This window comes from Pagrus major, chromosome 8, assembly GCF_040436345.1.
Source record: "Pagrus major chromosome 8, Pma_NU_1.0".
NCBI classification, from domain to species: Eukaryota; Metazoa; Chordata; class Actinopteri; order Spariformes; family Sparidae; genus Pagrus; species Pagrus major.
This window is the reverse complement of record NC_133222.1, coordinates 28,497,610-28,514,506: the sequence shown is the minus strand read 5'-3', so window position 1 is coordinate 28,514,506 and position 16,897 is coordinate 28,497,610.

Genomic DNA, 16,897 nt, shown 5'->3' with positions numbered 1-16,897 from the left:
CCAATATGCATATTCTTAATGTTGTGATGAGAATTATCTAAACGGAGGAATTCAGCCTTTGATAAGTCATTTAAAACATCTTTTTTTAGTCCACTTTTTATGGTCTTATTTTGAAGGCGCCGTCCTCCAGCTTCCTGCGCTCCTCTATCTGTCTCTGGCTAACGTGATGGAGCTCCTCTTCCACCCAACTTCTTTTGTAGAGACGGGCCGACCTCCCTCGGCTTGTTTCGACCCCATTAAGTCCTCATCGTCACTTCCTGGATACACAGAGAAGTCCCTCTGTCAAAGTGCTGACTTCTCTCTTTGGAAAAGTACTAACAAGTCCTGAAGGCGCTTTTCTTCCACAGCTAACTCAAGTTCAGGTTAGATGATTTACATATAGGATGACTCTTGTCTGACCCTCATTTGATATGATCACGCCTCAAGGAAGAACATCTGAGAGAATTTTTGATGATAAACACAGATCTGCATTGATTCACAGACATCTGAGCAACATCTGAATAGTATGGAGTTATACTGACGTGAAAATGATAGATTATAGGTAATTTAGTTGTTCATTTATGTGGTGCGGTCCTACTGGGACACCTCAAGGACCCCTGCTGGTCTCTGGACTTCTTTTGAGGATATTCTAATCCTCTTAATTCAGAGCAGACATGCAGATGGATCAGTTTCTGTATTGCTTTACACAGTAAAGCCAACTTGAATTCACCACCAAGCCACCTCACCGTGCTGCCGATCTAAACACATCATATACACAAGACTCAGCATATGTTTAGACATGTGTTTCACAGTGTATCCATATGTTTTCATTTTCTTCCATCTTTAAAGTGGTAAAATATGCGTTTCGGCTCTACTTAAAGATATTAAAGAGGCGCTGTGTGGTTTTGGAGAAGAAGTTCAACCTTAGAATATTTATATATACAATATCAGTGAGATAATAATACAAACTCAGAACTATACTGAATAAATCTGAATAAACAAGCTGTTCTCAGAGGAAAATAAACTAATTTGAAGCTGGTGGCAGGGTCCGCCACATGTCAATAACGTAAACAGTATGATATTGTGTTGTCCTTTAAGGTCAGTTTCTTTATTCAGTTTATTCAGTCATGAAAACAAAAAGTGTGTTTATTTAGTTTGTTTAGGGATAAAAAATAAATACAACTTCTTGCCCAAAACTACATAGTGCACCTTTAATTTGCAGAAGAAATCAGCAAAAAAAAAAGCATTTCAGTTGTGGTTCCTGCAGCATTGGCAGCACATACTGTTACAAGGTATTACCACATGGTGTCACTATACACATAAAAGTCACATTCAAGGCCATCTCAAACTGTGAGGCTACTTTTTAGTCATTTTATAAGGCTGGTTGTTCTGTAACATCCCGACACTCGTGCCTCCACCGTGCTTGTAAAAGAGCCTAGGATGAGGAGCACCGAGCTTCCCCCTGCTTGTTCATAAGTAAAGGTAATAAAGAATACATGGCCTTGACTTCAATATTTATGAGACAGAGCGTACTGGACACACTGTACACTGACCATGACTTCTGCAGTCTGCAACGGATGCAGCAGAGTTTTGTGGAGTAGCATTAAAAAGTGGGGAATTAGTAAAAGGAAGACAAATGCTCCAGAAAAAGAGTCAGAGAGACAGTAAGATTCATCTTATGATGCCAATAAAGCTCCTTGAATTGGATTGAGGGAGTGAAAATGAGTGGGAGAAAGGGGGTGGGGGTGACAGAGGAAGACAACGGATGACAGATGGTGGGTAGCTGATAGAAATATAGGGAGAAAGGAGGGGAGGGGAAGAGAGATGAAACGGCAAGGAGTAATCAAAATGGAAAGAGGGAGATACGGAGAGGTAGAGGAGGGAAGGAAGACATGGTGCAGTCAGAGAGACAGAGAGAAGACAAAGAGAGAAGAGAAAAGGAAAGAAAGGGAGTCTCTGAGGGGCCAGTGCTGCCCAGTCGGCTCTATCTGCAGTGCAGCTCAGGTCAGGGCCTCTCCGGCTCTGCAACCACATCGTCATCCTCGTGATTGATCACCTCTTTGTCGCACTCTGATTAAGATGCTTTGTCTGAGCGCTCCGCTTCTATTGACACTTGTGTATTCCTCTGTCGCAACTCTCTATTTCCCCTCGATCTCTCTATCCATTTCCGCTGCTTACACTGTCCCGTCTCTCGCTCTCTTTCTCCCCTTTCCCTCCCCCAAAGGTCAATATCATCTATTAGATCTAGATTTGCTGACTGCTGTATTATTTATCCTTACAGAGGAAGAGGAGCTGCTCTATTAAAAGCTCAATTGACTCCGTCTGTGTCTCTGGCTCCATTAATATCCCCATGATGGTTCCCCCATCATTTGTGTGTGTGCATGTGAGAGAGAGAGAGAGAGGGAGAGAGGAGTTTTCCAGTGTGTATGTGTGTGTGTGTGTGTGTTTGTGTGCCATGTGTTTCTGCGTATTTGTGAAAAGGCTGCAGAGGATGAGTAAGCGAGTGAGCGAGGGTTTACACTGAGTGGACAACTTTATGTGTGTGTGTGTGTTTACAGCCAGTCTGGTGCAGTGGGACAAGAGCAGAAACTCTAGAAAATAACATCTGTGTCAGGTGTGATCCTTGTTGGAGGATATTGCTATTTCAGTGCCCTCCCCCTCTCCTCCCCCCCCCCCCCCCCTACTCTAGCAGGGGTCCCCCCTAGAGAGTCAGGCGTAGAAAGAGGGGGGAAAAAAAGATGGAGAGACCACCGCTGCATGCCATCAGTACAATCAGGTCATAGTAAACTCATTATTGATTACCACGGGCGCATAATTCCCTGAAGGAATATTGCATGACTACTAAAGTGACACCGCAGGAGGTAAAAATAACGCAAAATACAACATGCTCATTGTTGGAATATTATTGAAAACCTCAGGGAAGCTATTGATTTCCAGGGGAATATTATGAGAACATTACAGTGATTTCTCTATTCGAGTCAGAAGGCGCAGCATCTAAATGGCAGGTGTTTTTTTGAGGGAGAAGAATTTCATTTGGTCCCCGTTGAGCTGTGCATGTCCAGAACACCTGCGGTACTAACTTTTATGGTCCAGCTGACGGTCTCAAAGTTACTGCTCCTGCTGTGTTTAATTTTTTATACTTTTTTTTCCTGAAGTTTCTCAAAACCACCATCACAACCACGTGTCCTTAAAGTGGAAACACACAACTTTTGAAATTCCCCCCTTCCAGCATTTACCCGTGGTTTTACTGTTGACGCCGCTGCAGCAAAGACACCATTAGCAACATGGCTACCACTAACGGCCTGGCTACTCCCAAAGTCAAAAATAACCGCAAGAATCCCAGTTTGACCTAGAAATGTGCTCTGAAAAGGCAGAATAAAACACCTGGTTGTATTAATAAGTAGGGTGGAGGATGGGTCTTGGCCTAGAATAGACCCCATTAACTTTTGGTGTCTGTCAGGAGAAAGGGACGGACTCAAAAAATCTTTCTCTCTTTCTTTACCATTGCGAGGTAGGGCTTTTTTCCAATTTTTTTGTTAATTTCTCAGAGAACAATGCATGGTGATGATGAAAAATATCAGGCTTATTTAGGTACTGTTGGACCTTGGCTGAGGTATGCGCTCTACTGAGTGCCACATACCCGGGGACAGCGACCGGGGAAAAAAACGCCTCCGTGCTTCCTTTGTGCTGTAATTCATCCTTCGTTTCTGCGTCGTGCCATGTGGTGGGCAAAAAAAGCACAGTGAAAGCAAGGTTTACAGGAAACCAATCTATACACGGGGCCATTACACTGTGCAACCAGTATTCAAACTGATAAGTAGAAGCAAAAAAGTTGTCTATAGCCAGTTTAAAATGCAAGTTAAAGGGGCTCACAGCTGGATAGCTTATGGCTAGCTAAATCAAACCAGCTAGTAAAAAGAAGCGTTCACAGAGAGGTTGATGTGTGGGTATTCTACACGCTGATGAATAACATAAGTAAACAGTTTCCTACATGCACATCCAGGAGTTACTGAGCAACATTATCTTTCATTTAGAGTTGTTTTTCTGGCTGCCTGATGAATGTAAGTCCAATTTTCACTCTACATTTAGCTCTCCACCAACTCCTGAGGGAAATATATAGCTCTTTAGCAGCTAAAAGCTCTCAATGTGTTCCTCAGCTAGTGGCTAATTTTATCTATCTGCTGTTTGCTGCTTTGAGCCAAAACAACACTGACGAAAGCAACGAGAGTGAACCAAAACTGTAAGGTTGTGGGCCAGAAAGATAAGGAATAACCAGCGACCGCCAAAACTCTGCTTAGAACTGAGGGAATTGCGTCGTTTGGTGACAATTGAACCTGTTTCGCATTACGCAGCATTATGCAGTCGTTTGATCCTTTTATATATAGCAGGACATTGTTGCCTATATGATATTCAACTATGGGGTACATTAACATGATTTGCCCCTTACTTCTTTTAAAAATATATCAACGGCTGAATCAATCAATGCTCAAAAGCATCCAAACAAGAAGGTGGAGAAAGAGACTGACAGGTAGACTTGAGGGTAGATGGTCTGGATAGCATACAAACAGAGCTAACAGGGTGTCAGGCTGACAAAGTGACAATGACAAATGCAACCAAGTTTGGACCAACTTCTGTCCAATAACAACTCTTGAAAGTGGGAAGTAAGCAGAGGTTAGGGGAAAGTACATACCCTTAAGTAAAAGAAACAAGTAACTCCAGTTAAACCTAAGGCCGTATAAGCCACTTTAGTGGAAATGAGTAAGAAGCTACTCTGGTGATGAAGTACTTAGGAACTCCTTAGGCAGTGCAGTGTGGGTAGATGTTAATTCATTAGCTTTCAGCTTCAGAGACAAGAGTAGAAAGGCGAGCACAGAGGGATCCACAGGCAGACGGAGATAAATAGAGCAGGCGGGCTTCAGAAGCCACAGACACAGTTGGGCAGAAGGACCACATTTACTCACGTACAGTTACTCCACTACTGCTTTAATGTACAAATCTTAGCACTTCACATGAGCTCCACAGCAGGTAAAAGCTATTTGATTTACTGGTAGAACATTTCTTTGGTCCAGCCATTTGAATCTTCATGGATGCTTGACTGGCCTACAAAACTCTGAGAAATGGTGAGAAATTATTCCTGAAAAACTACAAAGACAGCAATGACCCAGTTAGGACCAATAGGTCAGGCCTGACCGGATGTTTTGAACGTCCCCCCACCATCAATATTTCTCTTTATTTACTGTTACTCAGCTCAGGTGGTAGATGAGACTCTGAAAGCAGACATCTGTCATCATGTTACCACTGAAACAACCCACTGAGTTGGATCTTGTCTGATACGCTGTTTTTTTTCTTTACAGAGTTCACTTTTAAAGCACTTTAAGATATAGTCTTAAAGCTGTCAAGATGAAAAGTTTTTGAAGTCAAGATGTGGATCATTTTAGATTAGTTTTATACTATCTAAGATTTGCTTTCCCTAATGAAAAAGATGGTATCAGCCATTGCGTTCTCATTCCAGGTTGTCACATAGCAGCACCACTTTGTCATGCCTCTCTGCATCTCATTCAGATGCACAAGGTATTCTTTAGCATCTGTGTGTGATGCGCAAAGCCTTTCTGCCAGAAAACCCAACAATTGGCTTGGGTGAAATGGCAGTCTGGTTAGGTTTAGGGCCAAAAACGTCTTGGTTAGGTTTCAGAAATTATGGTTGACATTTTGGTTCCATACAAGACACAAACTCTGGTCTCCTGGGTGAAGGTCCTGTGTGTGGTTAGGTTTAGGCACAACAATGACCTGGTTAGGTCCTCCACCCCTCTTAAGACTTGTTGCTGTGTAGATTGGGTGGAGCTGCGACTGCAATCGTCTCATATTTCCTTGGATGTTTTTAACTTATAGTTAATTTAAAGCCCAGTGTGTCACGTATAGATGCTAAAGTAAACCCTCTGCATCATCTCCGACAGACGTGAAAAAACGTTGGTATTTGACACCCTGGAAAAGACAACTTTGTGGCAGCATATAGGTAGAAGGAAATTCTTTGATAGTACTGAGAAATTCAAAGCCCCATTACAAAGATTTAAGGCTTTCAAGACATTAAACAAGGATTCTTTTAAATGTGTTAATCAAATCTTTGCAAAGGCTTGCTAGACCAAACAGCTGAAAACCCTTCAAAATAGTAACAGGTGTAAAAGAGGCACAGGACATAAAAGAGTTGTCAGTTCCAGCGCCCAGTGGAGTCTCCTCTCCTGTTTACAGTGCACAAGATGACTTGTGAGTTTTATGGAGGCTCATGAAAGCAGCAAGGAGGGCCAAATAAGTGAAATCAGTGTGTCTGCAGACACACATCAGCTTTAGCTCATGTGCCTTTTAAAGGATACAGTTCAGTTGTGTGATCCTGTCTTGATACAACACTTATACTACACCACGATGCCCATATGTACATTAAGAGAGTTGTTGACTGTTATCATTCCTCCTCTTCATACTGGCTGTGAACTGACCCCCTCCTAACCCTATACATCTACACGCACAGTTTGCAAAAAGTTCAGTCGACCAAACTTTTTTAATATTAACTAATGCACCCCACACACCCGGATTTGTTTCTTTTGTAGTCTTCAAATCCAACATATGGTGACTAAAGTGACATCACTGAGGCAGTTTATCAGATTTCACACAGGTGCCACAAAAGGCTCAATACGACTTTTTTTTCACATATGCAGTATTACTTCTCCAGACCTGTAAACACACTTTGATGTGTAAAATCAGTGAAGATCCCCTTTAATAGCAGCACAGCAGTGCAATTGCTTTGATAGAAACAAATGTCCCAAATAAGCAGAAATATAAAGGATTTCACAGATTTTAACATTATTTACTACAACAACACAGAGATCTTCATGTTGTTCATAAACATCATTAAAATCCTGGTTACCAGCCGAAACAGCAGCTAATGTTTTCACCTTGTGAGTCTGTGTGCGTGTCATCATGGCACAATGTGGTCCTGGGACACCTACTGTAACGTAAACCACCAGAGAAGATTTTTTTGTCACTATGATAATGTCACAACCCTGCAAGAAGCAGTCATAACATTTTACAGGTGTGTAGTTGAGATTAAAATGAAGACAGAACATGTACATGGTGACAGCAGCAAGTGTGAGCCCATCACAAGATGGCCTCCAGTAAAAGTCTGTTTTCAAGTTGCCGGTCTTATTCTCGTTATACAACAGCATACAAATGTTAGGTTGTAAAAGTGAGCTGTGGGTGGAGTATGAAGGTGGGGGAATATGTTTGTATTCCATCCATCACAAAAGACAGTTACAACTGTAAGAAAGAAGCATTACTTTTTGCTGAATGATGATGCATTTTTGATATGATCCAATTGGAGTTATGAGATCCCAGGAGGTTGAATAACTTCCTCAACCCAGAAGCATCAACTTATCAAAAAATATGAAAACTGGAAAAGGAGAGGCTTTGAGAGAAAACAGAGAGTGCACAGAGAGGTCAATGTTACAATTGAGAATGATTATCTCATTTGTCGGGGAATAGCTCATAGGTTCCCTTTGGAGTATAGCTAGTTTTGGAGTTACCTCTGTGTAGCTGAATGGGGGGATTCAAATGTGCTGAATTTGATTGGAATTGATGCCGCTAGAGTGGAAATGTGACAGTACAGGTGCTGCATCTCATTACTGAGTGGAAATCAAACTCGGAAGAAGCAGTTCAGCACAAGCTGTACTTACACAGGGTGATGCAGATCTAGATCTGGTCTAGAAAAAGGAACGCCACACGAAAAGATGAAGCAGGTACAGAAGCATCACTGCTCAGTGGAGCAGCACTGAGATATTAGATACTTTCTCAGAAAATGGCGACATCACGTCTGATTGGTCCTGTTTGTTTCTTTGTTGCACATCATTTAAGGGAGGTCACCACGCAATGTGACCGTAACTGTAAGAAACCACTGAGGGAGCTATGTAAATGATGACACCACTCTAATCTTTGTGTGTAAAACATGTAGCTGGAGCCAGCCGGTAAGCTTAAAGTCTGCAAACAGAAGGAAACAGCTAACATGCATCTGTCCCAGAGTTACCAGATGTGTGATAATAATCATATATGTGTGATAATTTTGCCCTCTGTTCATCACCTTTAAAAGTCACTGACTTTTTGGCAGTTTATTGGCCAATCCAGCACACAACCTCCCATAAAATCACAAATTACCATTGTTATACTTAACATCCCCATGAAATGACTAATGGAGTGTGTTTAGCTTTGTCATATTACATGTTTCCTGTAAAAACAGGCAGCTCAGGAGGGACTTGTCGTGGATGCTGATTGGCGTCTACAGAAGCCAATAGCACAGAATGTACATTGCGCCCCACCACCCAGTAAACAGGGCTGCACCGGGACAGAACAATACAGCCTCCAAGAAGACGGAGGCCAGTTTTACGAAGGGTAATACAGTACCGAGGTGGTTTTCTTGCCAGGTTTGGCTCCTGGCACCCCAGGGCTGAGCCAGGACAGCTATCTAGCTAACGGCAGCTACATTCAGCACAAGTCAGCACTTACTTTAGCAGCAAAGCTACCAGTATCTGTCTACCAGGAGACTCCATCAATCACCTCATGTATTTACTGAAAAACTGCTGGTTAGCAGCATGTTTGTTAGCAGTTACTTTCGCAACAAGTAAAGCTTTCTGTCCAGAGTTGCTCAAGGCATAAGAGCCTGAGGGCAGCAGAGGGAAAACTCAAAAATATCTCCATAAAACATGACCCACTTTCACCCAAATCACTGAATGAAGTTATAAAGTTGTGGTTTTGTACAGTACACCATGAGGTCCGGCCCTGAGCATCACACTGCTCTGAAGGTCTTCTTTTGATACATCCATGGTAGCGTCAACGCTGAGTCATCGCATTTCAGGAAGTGACAAACTCTACAGTACCATTAAAGATGCAATATGTAAGAAATTCAGTTTAAAACATTCAAAAATGTTATTTTATTATCGTGAGGAGAAATAACAGCATTAACCTTATTTCATGATTAAGCGTATCTCTGTTGAACCATTTCTACCAGTGTTTTAACAAATGACACACATTCATTCTGTGTGGACTGTCTTTTGCTGAACTCCCATATGACTACAGCTCTGTAACTGCAAAATATTAGCATGCGTTGTGATGATCCAGATCTCTGCTGATAGAGCTGCAGCAGCAGCACATGACAATACATAAACAAAAATGAATTATTCTGCCCTTGAGAGAGTAACCCTGAACCACTGGCTTTGAATGCTGAATGGGGTGTATTATTGTGTAAGCACATGGTAGGACATTTTTGGTAAACCGGGGATTGGGGAATACTGGTAGATTTAGGTCAGTGTATTCTCAGCTGAGACAGACAGTCAACGATTTAACATTTGACCTTGTATCCTGGCGCAATACTCAAAGGACTGTTTATTTTGTGGAGCTGTCCGTGCCATTGGGATATGTATTAGAGAAAAGAAAAGCCAGCATAAATCCTGTTTGGGTGTTGTGTGGCTTTGTAGTCATATTTGCAATCTACATTACTGAGGTAGTGGAGGATTTGTGATCAGGGATTTGAGAAGGCCACAAAGTCATCCTCTGAAGGAGCCAGCGTCCACAATAAGGAGGTGTCAGCTGCATAATTTGGTGAAGCATTTGTCATGTAGGTCCAGGAATAAAACACTGACATACCTGTTTTCACAACTTCCTTCAACTTGCTAGATAATTTTAGAATATAAATCACGTCCCCAAGGTAAGAAGTGAAGTTTCTGTGGAGCTGTAACAAAAGAACACAATAGCTCATGTCCTGTATTTTGGTGAATGTCTGTGCCCTACTCTTCTAAGTACTGGTCATTAGACATTAAAAGCAGCTTATGAGTTCATTACAGCCATAATGATCATGATCTAATAATCTTCTGTGCAATTTGCACAACGTCTTAAACCTTGAGGCAGTGAGTACCTTCTGAAGGAATTGTGTGGGTAACACCCTCATAACACAGTCATTACAGATCCATAATGTAGAACATGATGATGGATTGCATGTTCTTTCATAATAATGAAATGCATAATGCACAAAACCGAGAACTTCATGTCACAGAGAAATGCCAAGACTGCCATAAACAGCTATTTGGTCAAACACATTTCACACAACAGGTCAATGATGAGGTTTAATTACCTCCACGTCAGCGTGGAAAATGTCCTTCAAATGGCAGAAATCACTTGTCTCAATATAACACACAGAACATAAGCTCAGTCACTAACAGCACAATCTACAACTCCAGATGTACATATTTTATACAGAAGAACATCATGATCATCAAGACAGGCAGCACTTCAACAGATATTAAAAATACATGTATTAGGCCTTGTGAAATAATGAAATATGTAAAGATATGTTAGCAACGTGTCTGTTTGCCTGTGCATTCTGAAATGAAGGAGACGTTTCATGCATTAAGCTACACACCCTCTCACCCACACACTTGCACATTATTGATCCCTACATACATTATAATGTCTATACATTTGCTGTAATTACTCTCACACTGTATAAGCTTTCATCAGTTTGTACAGTCTCACATACAGATGAACATAGTGACACATTTTTAGCTTTGTGTTAATGGCAGTTTGCTTTTAATAACTGCTTGTACACAACGATGGAAGAGTATGGCAACAGCGGCCAGTAGCTCCTTTAAATTTCGCCAAACGTTTTTGTTTTTTAACAGTTTTTTTTTTTTTCAGCTTTATTGCCAAAACACGTATGTATCTATGACAGAAATACATTCATCAACATTGGAGAAAAAAAGTTGGTTTTGGACTAAGAGCAGCAGACAGAAACTATCACTGCCCACGGCATCTGACCATCCAACCTGACCAGCTGGACCACCCCCAGGGAGGAGAAGGGAGAGATCCTTGGATTTAAGGCTGCTCCTGGCTAATGTCTGGTTGCAGGAAAGTAAAATGGACAAATGGGACTCAGACTGGCCAAACAACGGGATTTCAATCAGGGGAGACTTGTATTTTTTTTTGAGTGAACATGAAGATTTATTGCCATGTCTACAAAAAAATGAATGAGAAAGTTTGGCAGTCAGACTCCATCGTGATGAAGTAATATTCAGGGAGCTGATGAAGCTGTGCGTAGAATAGGAAACCCCCCGATGGAGTCTAGAGCCTGGTGGCGGTGATGGAGGAAGGAAGATCCTGGTGATTTGATGATGGGGGGAGTAGAACCTAGCCACTGGATGAAGAGCTGGAGGAGGATGGGGTGGAGGAGGGTCACACAAATGCCTGAAATGACAGTTTACAGCAGAGAGGAGAGCAGTTTTAAGTTTGACAGCAGAGACGTGATTGGCTGATAGTGTTCGTGGCAGAATCTGGTTGGTTAAGCCCATGCCAGGTGAATGGAGGGAGCAGGGAGAGAGGTGAATCAAAATAGTCTTCCTGATTGAACTTACGCTGAGCTTCATATCAGAGACTGTGCTGCATCTTTACGGAGACCTGTCCACCTCAACATCCCGGATCAAGCTGATGCACTTGATGGGCCGGTGTTCCAAGCTGACAGAGAGCAGGACGAGGAGCAGTGGACTCTGTGTTAACATTGATGCTTGCTGCTCAGTGCGATCTCACTGGAAACAGTGTTTCCCAGATATCGAACTTTTAATATGAAGATGCCAACCATATTATCATCTCCATCTTCTTATGGCTGTTTACATTCCCGGTGTTGCAACCCGGTGTTGTATAATAACAAATAAATCACCTTGGACCTTGTAACACTTTATAATAACTATCATTGATAAACAACAAATGAATAGTAAATTTAAACTTAAGATAATAGTTATTTAACAACGAAATGCTTTATAAACCATTTATTAAGCAATTGTTTATTGTAATGTTGTTACTAATGTTTATAATACTTTGCAATGGTTAATAAATACTACGTAGTTCATCCATAAATGTTATTTGAATGGCAATTATAAAGTTGCAACTTTTTATAAACCTTTAAAATGACTTAATAAATGGTTTATAAGTATTCGTAGTTGTAATAGTGAGATAACAATTAACTTAAGGTTTATAGCTATAAATCATCTCCCAAGTTAGCCACTCTAGAGATTTAGCATGCAAAATACCCTTAACTGAAGCTAAATGGAATGAAGCCATCATCTGGAAGTCACTAACTGCAGTGTGCTTAAATAAATGAAGTTTAAAGTAAAAACTACAATATTTGTCACTGAAGATAGAAGTAGATGGAAGCAAGGGGTCAGTATAACTTATTCAATACATTTCACATAAGTGCCTTCAGAAGTGTGCATGAGTAAATGCGCTTACATTGACTGGCTGCACAATGTGTAACAAGTTTGTGTTGTTTTACTCACCAAAGTCCTTTATTTCCTGTGTCCCATTCATAGTTCCAGGCTCTTCATTAGCTGTGTTCAGTCTTAAATTAGCCGAACATTTGTTTCTTTGATTTATTTTTAAATTAGTCATGAATTTAACTCTGTGTTAGAACTAAAAATGTCTCTCACACGAGCACTACATTTGTCCTGCAGCTACAAGTGTGTGCATCACATATGATTTGTTACAAATTGTTCAAAGCTGGTTCTATTAACTAATTACACACAGGGGATGAACTGAATGAAACAGGCTGAATAAATGAACAGAGAAATGTCACAGTATGTAGAGTATGAACGCTTGAGGTCAGTGTCTGCTTGACCTTTGCTCTCTGTGCTGAATTCATTTCAGGGATGATTTTGAACCACATCTGAGACTGTCTGGATCGCTGCTGGTATCGAGGTGTAAAACTGGAGATTTGTGTCCAGACAGATAACAGACCAAACTGACACACTGATCCAGCAGTGTGAGGGAACACGCTGGGGGGGGGATGAGCAGAGTGACTGTGAAATTTTCCAGGAGGAAAAACATGTTGTGGTTTTCACTTTTCCTTCCATCCATCAGCAAACAGTCTCTCTCTTCTTCAGTCTGCAGTTTCTCACACCTCCTCCCCTCCCTGTTGTATTTACTGTCCCTCCGTCTTTCTATAACTTCCTTCCTGCTCTCCTTCTACCTCTTTACACCCCCCCCCCCCCCCCCCCCCCTGTATCTCTCCCACCATCACCCCCTCCCCCCCTCTCTCTATGGATAATTCATCAGTGTTTCTCAGAGCTGCTGTCTGCCTGCCTGCCTACTGTGATTTCCACTGGGACTCTTTCAGGGACCATTCCCACCTCAGCTGGGAATTAGAGGCACGGCTATGTAGGGAAATTAATCACAGCCACCTTATACTAACCCGTATACACAAACACACGCACACACATGAACACACACACATATAGACACAGGAGAACGTTCCACTCAACTTTTTTCTTTTGCTTTTAATTTGAACTCTCTTTCACTTTAAACTTTCACACACACACACACACACACACACACAGACACACATACACACAGACACAGATGCACATATAAACACACACACTTTCTCAAGCATACTTTCCTTTGTTTTACACACTCACTATCTCAAACACACACAGACACTGATCTTTGATCAGCTGTGTCCCTCGTGGCTGTGCACTGGACTGTTGCAGAAGTCAAGATATAACTGTGTGAGAGCTTTCGAATAAATGTGAGTGCTGAAATCTATGTTTTCTCCATGCAAGTCAGGGAACTAGAGCCCGACTGATATATTAGTTGGCCAATATTATCAGGCTTATTACAGGTATATCGGTATCGGCATCTTTGCGGCGATCTAAAAACTCATTTTCATCAGTTCACTGATGTCATTTTAGACAATAAAGTTCATTGTTAACTTGTAAAATATTCTGCACACATAACATATACACATTATGTCACAAGAGTTTGATAACCACATATGAGGAATCATTGCAATCAGCTGATGTATCCATATTGGAATCTTTTACTCCCTAATATCTGTATTGGCATTGGCCCCAATAATACAGTCTCAGCTCTACAGTGAAGGTGCATTCACACACTGAAAAACACACGCAGACATCTTTTAGACCAAATGAGAGGCGTTCATGTACACCTATAAGATGTCTTATCAGAATATTTTTGTTATCAGAGCAAATAGAAGAAATTGTCTGACAGCTAGTAATTTGATTGATTATCAATATGATGGGAAGAAGGCAAAGGGGAGAAGAAGAAGAAGAAGAAGAAGAAGAAGAAGAAGAAGAAGAAGAAGAAGAAGAAGGGTATAAGGAGAAAGAAAGAGCAATTGAGATACAAGAAAAGAGAGAGGAGAGATGGACACAGAGCGGGATACAATTAGATACAGCAGAGACACAGTTCAGTTTGTGTGTGTGTGTGTGTGTGTGTGTGTGTGTGTGTGTGTGTGTGTGTGTGTGAATGCAGAGAAAGCAGTGTATTGATCAGGGATCGAGTGGCTCCCAGTGTGAGCACCAGAGGAGGGATTGGTAGCACAGTGAATGTCACTACGCACACTCACAGTACTTAAAGCGTGTGTGTGTGTGTGTGTGTGTGTGTGTGTGTGCGTGTGTGCGTGTATGTGTGTGTGTGTGCGTGTGTGTGAGGTGGTAAGGAGAGAGTGAGAGAGACATAGCGATAGAGAGAGGTTCAGGGACTTCACAAGTCCCTTACAGAGCTATATGAGACGGTCTGCTGAGAGTTGACCGCATTAGAACAGCCTCTTCTCTAGAATAACATGTTGCATCTACAGCATGCACCTAGAAGTTGTTTCATCGTGGTGTTTAGTTACACGTGTGTACTAATCTGTGGCATTTTAATGTAAATAATAATAATAATGATGTCATTTGGCTTCTCTATCTGATGAAACCCAACACTCTACCTCACAATATAAGATATAAGTCTTTACTGTGTCACTGCTGACATGTTGTATTGTGTGTGTGTGTTAGTGTCCTCCTCTTCATAATATTGATTCAATGAAACCAAAGTTCAGGGGTTTTAGTGGAGAAAAGTTATATGCTGTATGTTCAGTACATTTCTGAGTTTATGTGAGGCAACTTTATTCTGATTGGGCATTTATTCTGATTATTGGTGGAATATAAGGATCCATGTAAATGCAGCTAGTGATGACTGTTGGAACAAACAGTCACTTCACACTTATTTTAACAATTAGACCAGCTTCAAGATTTATAAAGTTAGTTCACTGCATGCACCATAGTTTATTAGAGTACAACAGTTACCATAGTGAAAATACATGAAACTGTATTTGTCCCTGCTTTTCAATTCATAGATAATAACTTTAGATATTTTATATTGACCACTGAAGGGGAAATGCCAACTGTATTCATTATAGTGAATTCATTTTAATAGTAGGATTTAGGGTTAGGATTTTGCAAGGAAAAAATGAACAAGAATAATACGAGCGAGTGGGTACCGAACTTGGCTCTCATGAAAAACAGAGATGAAAGAAACAACCTTTCATTTGCACTGCAATTAGTGTCACTCCCTTTTAAAGAAAAGGAATGTGAACTAATTTACCAACGAGAATATAACAAGATTTAGTGGAATAACAAAATAGGATACTGGCAGAACTTGGGAAAGAACTAACTTTCTCTTCACATAAATGGACAATAAATTCACTACTATACTGCATCTCAGTGCTGCAGCTGCAGAACTGCTCAGGATTCAGTGTAGTTCAGTACAGCTTCTGCATTCAGACCGAAACATCACTGCGTTAATGTGAAGATGTCCAGGTTTTGAAGCAGAAACACTACACATGGATGTTGAATTAAGTGCTATCCCACATTGAAAGCTTGATTGGAACACGCAGTGAGTGAAGATGAGAATCATCCCCCTTTAGAGAGGCTTGATAGAAAGGACAGAGCTCAATTGATTGGAGTCAATTAGCAAAAAGGTCAGGCCACAGCTGGGGTAATAAGACTATAGTCACTGGGATTACTGCCGTGACAACACACACACAAACACACCCGATAGAGACAGAGGAACAGAAGTTACATGTCTATGACACACTATTCAAGTGGAGCAAACCGATATTAACACACACACACCCACGCACTTGCTGTTTAACTGATTGCTGTTCAGAACATTGGATCGATCCTCCTCGTGTTTAATGAGCCTTGCAGACCATTGACTCACCTGTTACATTATCGTTTTCACTAACACTGAATGTGTGTGTGTGTGTGTGTGTGTGTGTGTGTGTGTGTGTGTGTGTGTGTGTGTGTGTGTGTGTGTGTGTGTGTGTTTCTGCACTTTTGTGAATTACACGTAGCTAGATTTGGTCACTCAAGGTCACACCAGACACACACACACACACACACACACACACACACACACAAAGAGACCTACCTTTTTTTTTTCTTAAAACATCGTTCTTTAAACATCCCTTGACACGCTCACATTCTCCTCCTTACCTCCTTCTCCTCACTTTTTCTTTGCTTTCTTCTTTCTCCTCCTCCTCTCTCCTCTCTGCTTTCCCTAGTATAACCATTCATTAGTATAACCTTCACTTTCTTTCTGTTCTTTCTCTTCCCCCGTGTTCACTCCTCCCTTGAATATAACCTCACAATCTGTCCTTCAAGTCCTTGTATCCCTCAGTGTGTCTTTTTCTTCCTCTCATAGTTTTTCCTTTGCTCTCTTGGTCACCACACTTGACTGATCCATTCATTTTTCCTTCTCTCTGCTCTACATACACTCAAACTAGAATGCTGTTGAGAAGCAAATGAACTGAGAGGAAAAGGGAAGATGCTCTCCCACTGACAACTCTACATTTCTATCTTTCTGAATCTTTCTACAGCTGTCTGTAAATTCTAGAGGTGAAAAGGTGACACGATGCAAAATCAAAGTCAGATATCTGATCTCAGATCTGAATTTTGTTTAGAATTAGAATACAACAAAAACATTGTGCTTTGATAAATACGTTCTATACGTTTCTGTTACTTAAAGGTGCAAAATTTAACATTATCCACAGAATATG